The sequence below is a fragment of the Astyanax mexicanus genome, chromosome 16 (genome assembly GCF_023375975.1).
Source record: "Astyanax mexicanus isolate ESR-SI-001 chromosome 16, AstMex3_surface, whole genome shotgun sequence".
NCBI classification, from domain to species: domain Eukaryota; kingdom Metazoa; phylum Chordata; class Actinopteri; order Characiformes; family Acestrorhamphidae; genus Astyanax; species Astyanax mexicanus.
In genome coordinates this window covers 21000147-21016375 of record NC_064423.1, presented here as the reverse complement: position 1 = coordinate 21016375, position 16229 = coordinate 21000147, and the positions used below count along the sequence as shown (strand labels likewise).

Below are 16229 nucleotides of genomic sequence, written 5' to 3'. Positions count from 1 at the left end.
GATCCATTTTTCATTCAAAGCCCTGCACATTCCTGAGCGTTAATTGCTGAATTAAATTAATGATAGAGGGCTGTGAGTGAGATCATTTTCAGATGGCATTGTTATCATTGTTATCGGGTCTTCTTCCACTGCAGCACACTGCAGCACTTCATCGCTTTCTATGTTGATGGGCGTACAGTAGCTACAGTTGTCAAACAATTCCCTGTAAGGAATGTTTTTTTTTATTTCAAAAATGCTAAAAAAAAATATTTAATAATAATGAGACAGATACACTCTACTAAATAATGACTTTCTTGTTCTTCCACAAAGAAAAAAAATATTTTAAAATTGATACGAAATGAATAATGAAACACAGTGTATTGAAATTAAATCCCCTGCCTGAACCAATGCAAAATTTAGATCTTTAGGAATACCTGCCAATGTAGGCGAGCAGAGCTGAGCGGACGGCAGGTGAAAAGTTAATATTTGACTTTCGTCCTGGGAAACTAATTCTGCAAACATTTGTTATGTTTTGCAAGCAGGCCTCATTATCATTTTCAAAGGCGCAGTTTACAGTTGCCTGTCAGCTGAGCTGTCCGGCCTTTTTCTTGTATCAGAGAAAAAACAGAAGGTCGTTAAAACGAGTTTTAGTTAACTTACAATATGATTACAAGACAATATAATATAAGCGTCTGTATGAAAAATGAACGTATTGTAAAGTTAGTTGTGAAAAACAGGGAATCCATAATTTACAGTATGTTAGACGCATATTGCTTGTGTCCAAAAAAATATCAATTAATCTCCAAATAAATAAATGTATCAGTATTGACATAATGTGCCTTTTATGTCAACAGAATATTTGTTTACATTTCATACAAACACAATGTAACAATACATTTTTCAAGATTTAAAATGAATAAACACATCATTTCAAATATAGAGGCACTGTAAAATATTTTTTTACTTTATATTTTTTTATAGTGTTGAATATGTTTTTTTTAATCATTGAAAGACATTTCAATTAGTGATTAATTTATTTTCATTAGAATATCAAGCTGTATAAATGTGTCTGAGAATTCCCTCACAACTATGTCATCTATTGATGACACCTTTAAAAAGTGACCTTTGACATCAGTGACATCACAACCATCATACTGTTTTATTTACAAGTGAATGAAGACACTTACTGAATGTTCAGCGATTAATATTATAAATTGAACCTAATATTTCTTACTTTGTCTCCATACTTAGCTGTGGTAAGCTAAGTTAAGCTGTACACCCTGTCACAGTAAGATATCAATGTATTTCAATTATTTTACAATTTCACAGTGTATCTTTGAACAACTAAAAATTCTAAAAAACATGTTTTTAGGAAATCTTCACTAATGTTGTTCACAGAAATAAAAAGTAATTAAACTGGAAAAATAAGATTTCTGTAAAGACTGAACTCAAAAAGAAGTCAAAAGAATAAAGAGGTTTTTTTTGTTTTTTGTTTTGAGGAAACAAAAGGAACATTAATCTTTTAATTTGTCAATGAAAAACAAGTATCACCAAAACAGCAATTTTACAGGAGAGAGAAAAACCTTGCAAATTTTCAGTGGAAGTCAGTGTAAAAATCATCAATTTTAGGTAATTCTGGAGAACTTCTGTTGGTCCATTCATCAAGAAATTTTGACACAGTGTAAAGGACGGTTTGTGTTTATTTCTGCTAAAGAACTTCTAGGTTGTGCTAGGACTGTAGGCCTAAATGTGACACAACAGCCCATACAACTTTACGTTAGATAACCTCAGGCTAACTCTCGCAAACTTGTCACACAATTCGCTTAGGACATCAAACAGCACCAAACCTCCTCACTAATTCACTGCCATGACTGAGAGCTCATCATGCTCAGGGAACGGTCCTCACGCTAGAACTATTAATTACGTTTTAGTCAGAATTTCTTTGAGCCGGTAATCCGTGAGGACAAATCCCTCCTCACCTCCTCCCCCCGTTCATCGCTGCTCTGCGTGTTTAATGAGCTATAGGATATGCGAGCAACGTGGCTGACTCGAAAGGAATCAGTCACTGGTGGCGAGTGTGCTGAGACATCAAGGATACCACCTTTACCCTGACTGTTGTGCTAACTCAGGAGGCCAATTAACACCGTCTTCACCGAGGCCCTGCAGAAGCGCAGGAAGCGTGTGGTGGAGAATGGCGAAACAAGGCTCTCAGGTAAACTTTACCGCTGGGTAATTATGGCCGAGCACAGGCGAGAGAGTTTCCAACTCTGGGGAATCTTCTCTCCATCCCGCCTTTCGTTCTCTTCCAAATCGTTGTTTTTCTCTCATTACGGCCGTCCCATGAACGAAATGCTAAACACACATCAGTGGGAGGAGGAACTGTGGATGAAAACCACTCAATTATCGTTAAGGATTGAGGTCACGGAAAAGGTGGTCTCAGGTGATCTGCTCCGAGTATTTAATGCACATTCATTTATCTGTTACTTGACCAGTGTATGGAATGAAAAAAGTCTATAGCTTACTGAAGAAGCTGCTGTATCTCCTTTCCAAATAATTTTAACTTTTTAAAAACTTTTTTGTTTATTATTACAACTAAGACGACTTTCCCAGATGCAATTTTTCAAACACTCAAAAGTACAAAAGTGCTTAGACATTCATTCAGAACATCAAAAACTAATATTAATAGGCTCCAAATTCAAAAAAGGTTTCGGGCCCTATCTTACACCCTGTGCAAGACACGTTGTAATGCTCATTGCTGTCTTACACCCTGCAAACAGTCTATTTTCATTCCTAGCACCTGCGTTGTTTAAATAGCAACAGCGTCAGTGTAAATAATCACGCCGATGGATGTGGTGGTCTCAAAATGAAATGTTTTCAGGTAAATTTCTGGTGTATTGCTATCTTGAATAAAGAAAACACAGGTGCATCACTAACTAAAATGGACCTAGGCAGTCGTCAAGCGTCAGACGTTGATTACTATCTTGGCAGTAAATTGTCAACAGCCGTGTGCCCAATACCTGTATACACACACTTGTAACGCACGCATGGAAATGCAGCAGTACACAAACCCATAGCTTGACTTTGCTAGCTATGGGTTTAGTTTTAGATCAACAACTTATGTAATTTATGGGCTACTGGACTTAGTCTGGGTAACTGACCTAGCCAGTCAACTGTCCATTTATTTGTTCAGAGTAAGTTTTTTGTTTTTTTGTGTCACATATTGCCCTCAGTCAGGGAGTTCCAGTGGCAGTTAAACGCCAAACCCACAGCCTTAACTCCATCATTGTTCACAGATAAAGCTTTTTGTGCTTTGGATCAGAGCGAATTCCGTTTAATCCTCATATTTTCCATTGTTCTGCTACAGGCTCACATTTGTCTCTTCCCTACATGTCGCTTTCCAGTAGCAGTAAAGGAGGATCCTCTGTCTTATAGAATTGGACACGGTGTGGCTTGCCGTTGAGGAGCCACCGAGGCCCATAAAAAGATATTCCGAGCACCTTTGCTCTTTGGAGGGAATATAAATAAGGTCTCGGGGAATGCGCTCAGAGAGGAGTATGGTGGGTGAGCGCCAGCAGCCGGGGGTCGCCATCCATCACACGGGTTTGAAGCCCAGCGTAAAGGGACAGGCTAGGCACGGGACGAGAAACCCGAGCCACTACAAGACAAACACATGCTCCCTCCAAAATAACAATGGGCTCCTGTGACACCCAGGGCCTGCTGTCAGAGGCTTAAGGCCTGCGCCACCTGACATTGTCATGTGGGGGGCCTGCCAGTGTAGAGTTACCAGACCCACAGTTAGAAGCGCTCTGGTTGTTTTTGTGTTTTGTTTTTTTCCTTTTTAAGCATGGAAGACAATTAAGTGTGGGAGAGAATTTTGGATGTCTCTTTTTTATTTTAGACACTGCCACTGCTTCTTGTTTGTCATCTCATAGACAGAGATCTTACTCTTGACATACAGTATCATTAGAAGAGAAACAGAAAGCCATTATTGGAGGACAATTGGAATTTAGCTTTTTATAGAGGTTAATAAGACAAGAATTTAAGCAAAGTAGGTTTGGATAGAGGTTTGGATTGTTGGTTGTTGGTACACAGAAATTCTGTGGCTTGGTCATGTATGGAAATTAACAGGACTGAAAGGAAGCAACAAGAGATAAATGAACAACATGTAGATTATTATGGGTCAGTATGACTCTGGATTAAAGCTTGGGGTCCTGCCCTGAAGTAGCACCTGCAGATTAGAGGCTATCAGACTGGGACTGAGGGACTAATATTTGGTAGGGCCAAAAATGAATGGGAGTGAATAGGAAGCACAAGGGATGAAAATAAAATGACAAACAAACAAGTGCAGGCCAAATGAGAGCCCTTTCTGCCATGCAAAAGTAAAATATATGAAGCAGTGAAAATCTGGCAGCTAAATGAATGTGCAATTATATTAATTAAAGCTACAAGATTTTGACTTATTTTGACTTGACGAAAAAGACAAAAGAAATCAAAGATTATCCTACCTGGAATGTCAGTCATGCAAATCTTTGGCTTGGCGTGACACAGATGTGGAAGCGGGACGGCCCACAGGAGAGCGCTCCTCATTTGCTGGCATGTCGCTGCCTCCGGGGGTCCTGTTTGGTGTGGTATTACCTTCAATGCAGCATTTGTTGATGTCCCAGTGGAGAGCGTGTGCATTACATGAGCATACTTAGAGGCTAACATGAATGTGGTTGTATCATGCCAACCCAGTCTATTTGGCATCCTGCCACACTTCTATAGCTGTTGTTTCTTTTTCTCTGTCTCTGTTAAACACACACACGCACACACATAGACACACACACAGACACACGCACACAGATTGTACGTTTTAATTAACTAAACACAAATTATGTATTTGTATGAGTTGTAAAAGAGGTATCATCTTCATTTCAATAATTTATAACATTTTCTTTTCTTTTGCATGCTTACTATTTGAAATCTTCATCTTTGATCCTCTAAAATGGACATGTGTGAATGTCAAGGACTTAGGAAAAATTTAAGAGCCACAATATGTGGAGCTCCATATCGTTTCCCAGACAGGAGCTAAGTCTAGTCTTGGACTGCAGAGCATTTTAAATTGATATTTTTTATATGAAAGGAAAATATAGTCTTCAACTAGGATTAATCACCGACCTATAAAGTAAATGTTCAATAACAGACCTTTGTATTATTTTGCACAGGACCTATACATCATGTGAAGATTCTTTGAATCATTAAAAAAAGGTTCATCAACCTTTTGCACATACATACATAGATTTTTAGGAATCCAAATGTGTTTTTGTCAGGATTGTCAGTCCATAAATGCTTTGTAGAATTTGTAGAGTGTGGACTACAGTCTTGTTCCATTACACTTCCACTACACTTAAGTTTTTAATAAAATTATCCTTTAAGAGAAGTTCTGTTTTGTCATGATAGTGATGATGTTCATTTCATTATTGTAGAGATGATCAGGGCATATATTTTCTTATTAAAAGTATTTGAACTAATGTTGACTAAAAAAATCTCTCCTACTAATAAATTTATGCCTACTCTCCTACGTTGTAGTGAAAAATCCTGCAGAAAACAAACATTATATCTAATGTAATAACTAATTGTGATAGATTAAGGAGACCTTACATTTCTGCTTCTTTGTACCATGATTAAAACCTCACATGACAACATTAAACTCAATTGATTAAAAAATAAGATGGCTGGTATCCAAGTCTCTACAGACAGTCCAGACAAAAAAACATCGGCCAGGTAAAATTCTTATCCAATTTTATGTTTGAAGCTAATTTATTTACATACTGTAGATAGCATAAAATTGTCAATGATCATTTTTAATTGTTAAATAAACAAAATAAACCAATGTCCCCACATGATGACTTCCTGAACAAAGACAAAGAACAAAGACAAAGTTTATTAGGCCATACTAATCCCAAATAGCTAGGAGAAATCACAACTCAGAGCTTTAAAACATTGATGTTAAAATGCTATTTTATTTTAGTAAAAAAAGCAAAGTGCTTAGGGTAAATCTTAAAAAAAAGCTTTTTTTAGATTTTAAGACATTTAAGTTTTTACTTTAATAAGTTTTCTACAACATTGTGAGTAGACACTTGCAGGACAATGTGGGTGTGTTTCCAGTGCCATTTGCTGTGTTTTCCTGAACATCCGCCTCCATCGCTCTCTAGTGTACATGTGTGTAAGTGTATAAGTGTATGTGTGTGTGTGTGTTTAAGGGTAGTTTAGGGTCCCTCGGTGCTAAGCTGCTGAAGTCTCTGCAGCTGCACCCCAAGCCCCTAGATTTACAGGTGCCACTGACCCTTTCATCAGAGGAAGTCTACTCGGCCGGCTGTTCATCTTTTTTTTTCCTGCTCCCTCTTTTTTGGGGGGGGGTAGTGTAGGGGGGGGAGTCGTTGTCGCATATCTTTGATGACTCCATCTCTGTTTGACACATATGAGGGGCACATCCGAAAGCTGTGAACTTCTGAAATCACTTAATCACTTAGCCAGAGGGGAACTTTGTTGCTTAATAATTGACCTGGTCCACTTATTATCTCAGTGCTCCTGTAGTTACATTAGTCTTGCATTGTCTTGTTTCTCTGCTGTAACTTCAGCTAAAGCACAGACAAATAAACACTCACAGTTAAGGAAATGGTTGAACATAAATGCATTTCATAAGGAACATAAATGTTACCAGTTTAAATGTAAAATTTATTCTGAAGTAATGTGTAGAACATGACAGAAATCTTAGCTGTAGTATTTGTGTCTTGAGAGAGCAGCAGTATGTGGAGGAGCATTGTCCTGTTGGAATTGCACACTGGATTGTGGGAAGGGCTACAGAGTCCACATATAAGCAATACTCAATAGCTACACTGGCTATGGAAAAAAATAAGAGACCACTTCAGTTTCTGAATCAGTGTCTCTGATTTGGCTATTTATAGGTATACGTTTGAGTAAAATAAAAATTGTTGTCTTATTCTATAAACTATGGATATAATTTCTCCTAAATTCCAAAAATAATTGTCATTTAGAGCATTTATTTGCAGAAAATGAAAAATGGCTGAAATGACAAAAAGATGCAGAGCTTTCAGACCTCAAATAATGCAAAGAAAACAAGATCCTATTCATAAAGTTTTAAGAGTTCGGAAATCACTATTTGGTGGAATAATACATTTTCATGCATCTTGGCATGTTCTCCTCCACCAGTCTTACACACTGCTTTTGGATAACTTTATTTTACTCCTGGTCCAAAAATTTAAGCAGTTCAGTTGGTTTGATGGCTTGTGATCATCCATCTTCCTCCTGATTATATTCCACAGGTTTTCAACTTGGTAAAATCAAAGAACCAGACCTGTATTCAAAGCATTAATATTTCATGCAGGTTCTTGGTGTCATGGGGATTTGATTTGCCTTTTTTTTACCAGCATATGAGCAAATCTCATCCAAAACTTTCTTGGTAATTTAGGTCTCAGCTTAACCTCTACAGTTCCCCAGAACTGCTGTGTCTTAATAAAATGCTACTGTTATTTAAACATTTGAGCCATCCATCTGTCGGTGTTTAGACAAAGTAAAGACCATGGTTAAACCAATGTGTAAAATAAAATAAAATTAATTCATGCTGATGCATATTTTTGTATAGAAACCATCTTTAAAATCCTATTTAGGTTATGTAAGTTTTGTAATTTCTTATATTATTTAAAGTATTATTTCAAATATTTAGGGTACATGGTACTTATTGTATGGTACTTAGTGTTAAGGACATTTTTGTTGCTTTGTTGTCACCCTATCATTTACATTTGAAAAAGTTATTTCTTTCTCTTACTTTCCTCCCTTTTTTCTTTCTTTTCTGTCCTACTGTATCTGCATCTATGTCTAGCTACTTAACATACTTTATTTTGAAAACCCATGTCCAAAGTTCATCCGAGTAAAACATTTCAGTCTTAACTAAGCTACAAAAACTGATAAACAATTTAATTCTGATTACAGCTTCCTGCTCTGCCAAAACCTTGTGTGTTATCTCAACAGGTTAAAGTTAAACAAAACAAATTCGAAGCTCACTTTTAAGAGCTAGCAGAGTTTCTGGGTTTGTAGAACCAATCACTTGTGGCATAGCTGTGCCTGTCGAGATGAGCTTTCAAAAGGAAAGAATGTTTTTCCATCATTGACAACTGCATACACAGCGTTCCTGACAAGGAATGCCCAAGGTGCCTTGGTATCTCGCAGAAGAGCCCAGCCTTGAAAGTCTAAGCGAGTAACAGATAACCGTGGAGTTTAAAATGCAGTAATAGAGGGAAAAAAAATATTTTCGATTCTCTTTCGTCTTTGTCAATGCTTTTCTAATGGTGAGTCTCAGTAACCCTGCATGCTGACTTTGCTCAGCTTTTCAAAGAAACATCAATCCCCATTCTGCAGCCTTGTACTGTGAACAAAACTTTTCTCTGCTAGCCCATTCAGTATTTCTGATTCTTTTAACGGCAGAAAGTGGTTATCAGTGTGTAAAGGGAATTAAACATTCACACAAGTAGCCAGTATAATACTCTCCACAGTGGTTCAACAGTTGAAGATTGCTTTAAAATAATATTAAAAATAAGGTGAACCATGAGTTATAGGACGTATTGTTGTCACTATTCACTATGGAATAATAAGTAATTAAACTGACAAAAAAGGTATTTAGAGGGCAGTAATATCTAATGGAATACATACTATACATATACAGCTCTGAAAAAAATAAATAAAAGACCACTTAAAAATGATGAGTTTCTTTGATTTTACCAAATTGAAAACTTGAAAACCATTGAATTTTTGCACCAGGAGTAGCATAAAGTTATCCAAAAGCAGTGTGTAAGACTGAAGAAGGAGAACTGAACTCTTAAATCTCTCTCTCTCTCTCTCTCTCTCTCTCTCTCTCTCTCTCTCTATATATATATATATATATATATATATATATATATATATATATATATATATATATATATATATATATGGAAACGGATACAAAGGGTACATGTCTAAGGCTTGGGTCTCCAGCAGACCACAGATTAAGAAAATATTGAACACTGGTGAACCTTCCTGGGAGTCACCAGCCATCCAAAATTACTCCAAAAGGGCATGGACAACTCATCCAGGAGGTTGCAAAAGAACCCAGGATAACATCTAAAGAATTGCAGGCCACACCCACCATAAAGTTAGTGTTCGTGATTCAATAATAAGAAAGAGATGCCTGCCAATTCTCATTTATTTTCTGCATATTTCATGAATCATACTACATACTACAGCTCCCATGCTAAATACATACAATCTGTCTACCATGTCAATAAAAAAGAATTGAGAAAATGTTAACTGCCAATAGAAGAGAAGAAAACTAGACAAGTGTATTGTATTTCTTGATCTTATAAACTTAGAAAATAAAAAGATCTCTCCTGTTCTATACATTATGACATATCTAAACAATATTAAACTGTACAATATATAGTTTGTTCAGAGTAACAGTGTGAAAAAATATTTAAAGAATAAGGTTATGTATTACTTAATGATATAAAATTATGTTAAAACATAATTTATCGTAAAAAAAAAATTTAACACTTCGTGGTCTTCAGTTCAAAGCTTGTGCTTAAGGGTTTTTTGACACATTTGCAGGCCACGTTAGTGTGTTCAAGGCTGAACCATAAGCTTCTGTTTCAGCCTTGCAGATGAGCATCTATATTGCAACACATCCAGTCAAAAAAAAAACAAAAAAACAAGTAAACATCAGGATCTGATGACAGCATATTGGTGATGTGATAGCTGGAGCTTATATTCCTTTGGAGATTTCAAAACCTCTCTCCTATCTTCTCTCACTCTGAGTAATGTATTGTAGAGATGATAGGATGAACTGAGCTGTTCAGGATGGACGTTTAAACATTTTGTATCCGACTTCAATAAGGCAGTATTGCAGTATTTCATTTAAACATGCATCTGACTCCAACAAATGTGCACTACAAACTATTCATTCTTAATGATTGGTCCCTGAAGAGTACTAACAGTTGTATAGGGTGAGGCAGCACACTAGTGCTTGACCGCTGAATAGCAATTTGAATGGAAACGAATGAGTAAGGCATGCTATTTCTCCTCTTTCTTCATCTTTTTGATGGGACCAAGGTCTACTGGCCCAAATGTCCATTTAAAGAAACACATCTGCTGAATATGAAAGCAATATTAAAGCAATGGCTTCTGGTTCAAATTGGAGTCACACTTATTGATCAGGGTTCATATGGTCATACAAGGCTAAAGTTCATTGAAGTGCACTACCCAAGGTTATCTAAATGAAATTAGAGGCTTGGAATTAAGACGTATGCTGTCAAAATTTCGAATGTAATCTATAGGAATCAATAGGAATCAATATTTTAAACACTTTCAAATAGATCAGTCTGTTGTTGTTGTTTTTTTTGCTTTAATTGAAACCCCAGAAAAATATCTAAAATAAAAAATGTGACATGATTAGGTTTGTGTTACATAGGCTTTTGTTAGAACACAAAAAGAGAGTTCCCAGAAAGTTTTGGGTCAAAAGGGCAATGTCCACCCCTGTTATCTAGAAAACAATCTGGATGGTGTTCAGAGTGAATCAAGTGACCAACTGACCACAAATAACTGTGAGGAGAAAACTCAAACTTGTGATTTATGATTTTTGACATAATTTTATACACTTTTAACCTTTATAAGTGCTGTGAAAAAGTATTTAGCCCCTTACAGATTGCTTTTGTTTTTGCTTTTTTGTCAAACTTGCGTTTTTTCAGATTATCATACAACCTCAAGACCTCAGAGTAAATGAAAGATTATTTAATTTATTAAGAGAAAAAACAATCCAAACTATCCTGGCCCTATATGAAAAGTAATTGCCCCACATGAATTAACCACAGTTTAGGCCTGATTACTACCAGACCTGTAGAATTAAGTAAATAGGATCACTTAAATAGAACCTGTCTGACAACATGAAGCAGGATAAAATATCTCAAAAAGCAACACATTACGCCCCAAACTGAAGTAATTCAAGAACAGATGTCATTGCCATCTATCAGTCTGGAAACGGATACAAGGGTTAAATTTCTAAGGCTTGGGTCTCCAGCAGACCACAGATTAAGAAAATATGGAACACTGGTGAACCTTCCCGTGAGTCACCAGCCATCCAAAATTACTCCAAAAGGGCAGGGACAACTCATCCAGGAGGTTGCAAAAGAACCCAGGACAACATCTAAAGAATTGCAGGCCACACCCACCACAAAGTTAGTGTTCATGATTCAATAATAAGAAAGAGATGCCTGCCAGCAAGTCCATCTCAGAATGGCTTTAAAAAACAAAAAAACAAATCAAAGTCTGATTGGGATGTTGTGGCATGATCATACACAGGCCATTTATGCACAAAAACCCATCAGTGGGACTGAATTAAAACAATTCTGTTGAAGAGTGGACCAATATTCCTCCATAGAGATGTAAAAGACTGGTTGCCAGTTATTGCAAATGTTTGATTATAGTTGTTGCCACCAAGGGTGGCACAACTAAGTTATAAGGTTTAGGGGCAGATACATTTTCACATAGGGCCAGGTTGATTTGAATACATCTTCCCTTTAATGAATGACATCATCATTTAAAAAAGGGTTTTTTACTCGGGTTATATTTGTCTGATATATAAAAATGTGTTAATTGGAAAACTTATTAAAAAAAACCCTAAAACTAAAGAAATCTGTAGGTTAGCAAATACCTTTACATGGCACTGTATTTGTTTTTTTGTTGTTGTTTTTTTGTACATATTTTTCCTACTAGATGTTGTTAATATGAAAGACTGAGCAAACATCACCCCACTCACTGTGCTCTCTCTCTCTCTCTCTCTCTCTCTTTCTTTCTCGCCAGGATTACTCTTTCTCTCAACTACTAAGGTTATAATGGCACACAAAATGAGCATTCCACTGCAGTTTCGATACAGTGGAAAGCAACCAACAGAAAGGTATGAGATTACTTGTTTATTTTTTTTATTTTAAACTGTCATTAGTAAACAGTAAAATGTCATTATATCTTTAGCTTAATCTGTGTGTTTCCTCACACACACATACATTACAACTGTTAAACAATTCTGATACACCCTTTTTAGCCACCACATAAAATGCAGTGCTGTTATCCACAATACTACTCTTAAACTACATTTCAACCAACCACACATAGATTGAAGATTTAACACCTCTCACACACAGATATATTGGATATCCCTTCCAAGATAAAGGCAGAATAGACACATGCTGGTGCACTGTTCCAACAGGACAATGCTTGTACACATACTGCTGCTGTCTAAATAGCTAGCCTAGAAAACACATATACTACGCAATGGCCGGCTGCATTGCCAGACCTATCCTTTGGTCAATCCTGTTCCAAGTGGAATCCATCCTGGAAAACTGCTGTATGATCTTAGCCACCATGCTGTGGCTTAGTTTTAATATTCTTATAGCCTTGGCTATCTTTGTGGAGAGCAACTATTCTATTTCTCACATCCTCAGAGAGTTTTTTTACCATGAGGTGCCATGTTGAATATCCAGTGGCCAGAATGAGAATTGTACTTAAAACACCCAATTTACCTCGCCTTGCTTCCTGTTCACATCTGTAACTTTAACAATTTGCATGAAACCAGGAAGGGATAATGACACAATTGGGTAGAATTTGGACTTTTTTTTTTTTTACTTTTGACATTAATGGCTGAGTGTTGAGTTCATTTAAACAGTACAGCTATGCAAGCTCTACACTGACTACTCTAACTTATATCCAAGTTTTATTTTCCATGTTGTTTTCCCATTAAAAAAATATATAATTAAATATTCACAGAAATGTGAGGGGTGCACTTTTGTAAGATATTGTATATTTGAGCTGCATAGGATGGATTATCACAGGACATCATTAGGAACCTCTACAATACAATGTTACAGATGTGTTACACATGTGTTACACACTACTTTTATAAGTGTAGCTTAGTAGATATTGCCTGTATTTGTCTAATTGTAAAATAATAAAATAATTTATTGTTCCTCATGGAAGCATAGCTCAAAAATAAATCTATAAATCTAGGAAAATAATCTATCAAGTTATAATTTAAATTTAATTAAGTCATAATTGTGTAGCTATGTTTAATGTATGTGTGAAATACATTAACAGATTTTAAGATAATTACAGACATAATTGGATACGACATCAAACATTTGTGATCATATAATAAATGAAAATAAATACAAATCGTTATCGTAGCACATTTTAAATGGCTAAAGAGAAAAAAAAACACTGTGCCTAAAGGGGCTGTCTAATATGAGCTACTGTTACTCGTCTGAAGGCAGAGGGTAATAGGCAGAAAGGCAAACATTTTCTTCCCTATTGAGAAATAGAATGAGAGAGAGCGCGAGAGAGAGAGAGAGAGAGAGAGAGAGAGGCATTTAATGAGCAGGAAAGCCTACTCAACCATGCGAAAATTCCACCATGTCGGACATTATTTCAGTGATGAATGAAAGCTAATGGGGAGTGCCAAATGCTGCAGCGCTCGCGAGACAGTTATCTAGATGAACAAGTATTTCTTCCCCTGAAACGTCTATAATGGTTAAATCAAACGGCTATTACCTACATTAGCCCGCTGTGAGGGACCTGTGAGAGACGTGATAAAAGATTATAACCATCGCTGTGAAAACATACAGGGGATAATCGCTTGGCTAAAGGGTACGCGGGGACAATCCCTGGCTCTTTTCACACATACTGTATAAACCGCAGAGAACAACTGCTTTTAATAAGCACACTTCAGAATGTTCGACAGTGCTACAATTTGCTTGTTTAAATAAAATAATTTAATTGTAATCCTGTATATTAGCAAAAAAACATGTATAATTAGTTACAAATTAGACAATTTTGATATAAAGGTTCATGCAAGACTCATTTAAAACAGTTCTGTTGTCAGATAAACACAATTTTAAATGAGCTCTGACCTACAGAAGATGGTGGTGTTTGCATGATACAGCTTTAACTACCGGTAACATTTGTGGATTGCATGGCTAACCTGTGTTCCTGAGCCCATAAAGTGATTTCCAGTACAGAATCACGCAGAATACATGCAGAATCAAGTGCTGCCAGGGGGCTCAAAGATCATCAGCATCCAATGCCGACCTTGCATAGCAGTCTTATTTCTCCTAATCTTTACATGTTACTGGGCTCTATTTTAGCAATCTACAGGTGAGCCGGTGTGTGTCTTTGCTATCGTAATGACGGGAAAAGTACACCTTGAGCGGCTCTAAACTTGCAAAAGGCATGTATTAATTCTCTTAATTAATTGTGGGTGTGTTGTAGGCATACATGGCAATAAGACCCAGGTGTTCTCTGACTTTGGCAGATTGCTATTTCAATAGTGCAGCTACTTGTCCAATGCTTCTCAGCAAAGGACACTGAACTGCTCGTTCACTCTCGTTCATTCTGTTTATTCTAGATGTAAAAGTTTGCATAGTATGGGTTATCCAAAGACTTAGCAAATTTTACATTGGGTAAAATTTGGTGATTTCTGGAACTGCTTCACAATTTAAGACAATTTTATGTAGATTGTTAAACCGTTGGCTCTACCTTCTTTGCTTCTGAAAGATTCTTCCTCTCTAAAATGTTCTTTTTATACCCATTTTTGTGAATTAGTTGTAGGTTGCTCCTATTGCAGCAGTTTTTTTCAGTACCGCTTAGGTTTCCTGCCTTTTGCTGCTGTGTCCCAATTTGCTGCTGTCAATTTCTAAATTTGTTAATGCTTTTCATGAAATGGTGAACATTCTGTGAACAACTAACCTGTGTTTATGTTCTATTGTGAGAAACAATTGATGTCTGAGATATGCAAATTATTGCATTCTGGTTTTATTTAACTTTTATTAGCATTTTACACAGCATGCCAATTTTTTCAGAATTTAGGTTGTTGAATACCACTGTTTACCACTCTTGCCATTTAATATATATATAGAAAGTCTATTTTATCATCAATAAATCCTTTTAGTATTGTTGAAACAATACCCAAAATTGTACATAAGGAAATTAGGCAAACTGTTGTGAACTCGTTCTTCTTTCTACCAGTTTAATTTTAACCAACAATCCAAAGCCAGCAGGTCCAGTGTGAGACATGCACTAAAGCGATCCCTCCATCATAGCCCATCATCCTTCGCATCCCAAAGGTCTTCTTCTCCAACAATAGATGAAAAAAAGTAAAAACACTGCCATACGCACACCTTTTGTCTATTACGCAAGATGGCATAACTCTGCTTCTGAACTCATAGCAGCTCTCTGAAGCCTTTTCCTGGAAAACACCAAACCATACAACACCTTTCCTCCCTGTCGTGACACCCCTTCACAATGCAGGGGGGATGGCAGCTCCGGACCCTCAGGATGGGACGTAACCGTTTTCAACACTTCCTCCAGGCTGGGCCTCAGAAGGCGCTTTGCGTGTTTTAAGAGCGGGACGGGGAGGTGGGTGAATATGAAAACAAACGGACCTGCTCGGCCACTTTGATCTTCACTTCCTGTCCATTATTTACGTCTGTTTCTCACGAACCTTTTTTTTCTTTCTCTTTTACTTGATTGCCTCTCGCTTCCCTCACATTTGGCCTGACAAAGACAATACATTGCACTTTAAATGTTTCTGTCAGGAAGGAATAAAACTCGTGTTTTCATTGGTGGTGTGCCATCCAAATATTATGAGCTCTATGATTTGTGGATTGCTTTCAGTGAAAAGGGCCAAAATATTAAGTTAATACTAAATAATTCTAACTACACTACAAAAAGGGATGCATTGTGACTGCGTTGTTATCTGATTAAAAGAGCATCCTGTACAGCATTTCCATATGAATAATTTATTCAAATTATATTGACATAATTATAGCCACCAGCAAATAAACTTATTTATTTAATTAAATATAAAAATAAAATACTGTATAAATAAATAACCTCTGTCAACCTTGTTTATACAATATATGTTTTCATGTGTAGATGTAACATAACAATAGTTTTAATTTTCTGACAGTAATAAAATGCTCTGAAATTACTTGAATTAATTAATTAATTAATTCAAATACATTAAAAGTATGAAACTTCTCATGCAAACTTGCAATTTCCAATATTAAATGTTTTATGTGGAACATCTATTTATTCAAACGAATATTTACTAAATATTGTAATACTTGTAAAAGTTTGTTGATGTAACTAACAAAACCATAAACTGTATCATA

At 36.4% G+C, this 16229-nt stretch overlaps 1 long non-coding RNA gene across 3 annotated transcripts in view; it reads left to right on the top strand.

Annotated features, from left to right (window-relative positions):
• The window catches only part of LOC103038064 (uncharacterized), a 70965-nt gene that overhangs the window by 35836 nt on the left and 18900 nt on the right, over positions 1 to 16229 (top strand). For all 3 annotated transcript variants that reach the window (XR_007424933.1, XR_007424932.1, XR_453095.4), the window contains one exon: positions 11869 to 11962. This is a non-coding gene — a long non-coding RNA (uncharacterized LOC103038064). The remainder of the gene's footprint in view (positions 1 to 11868; positions 11963 to 16229) is intronic.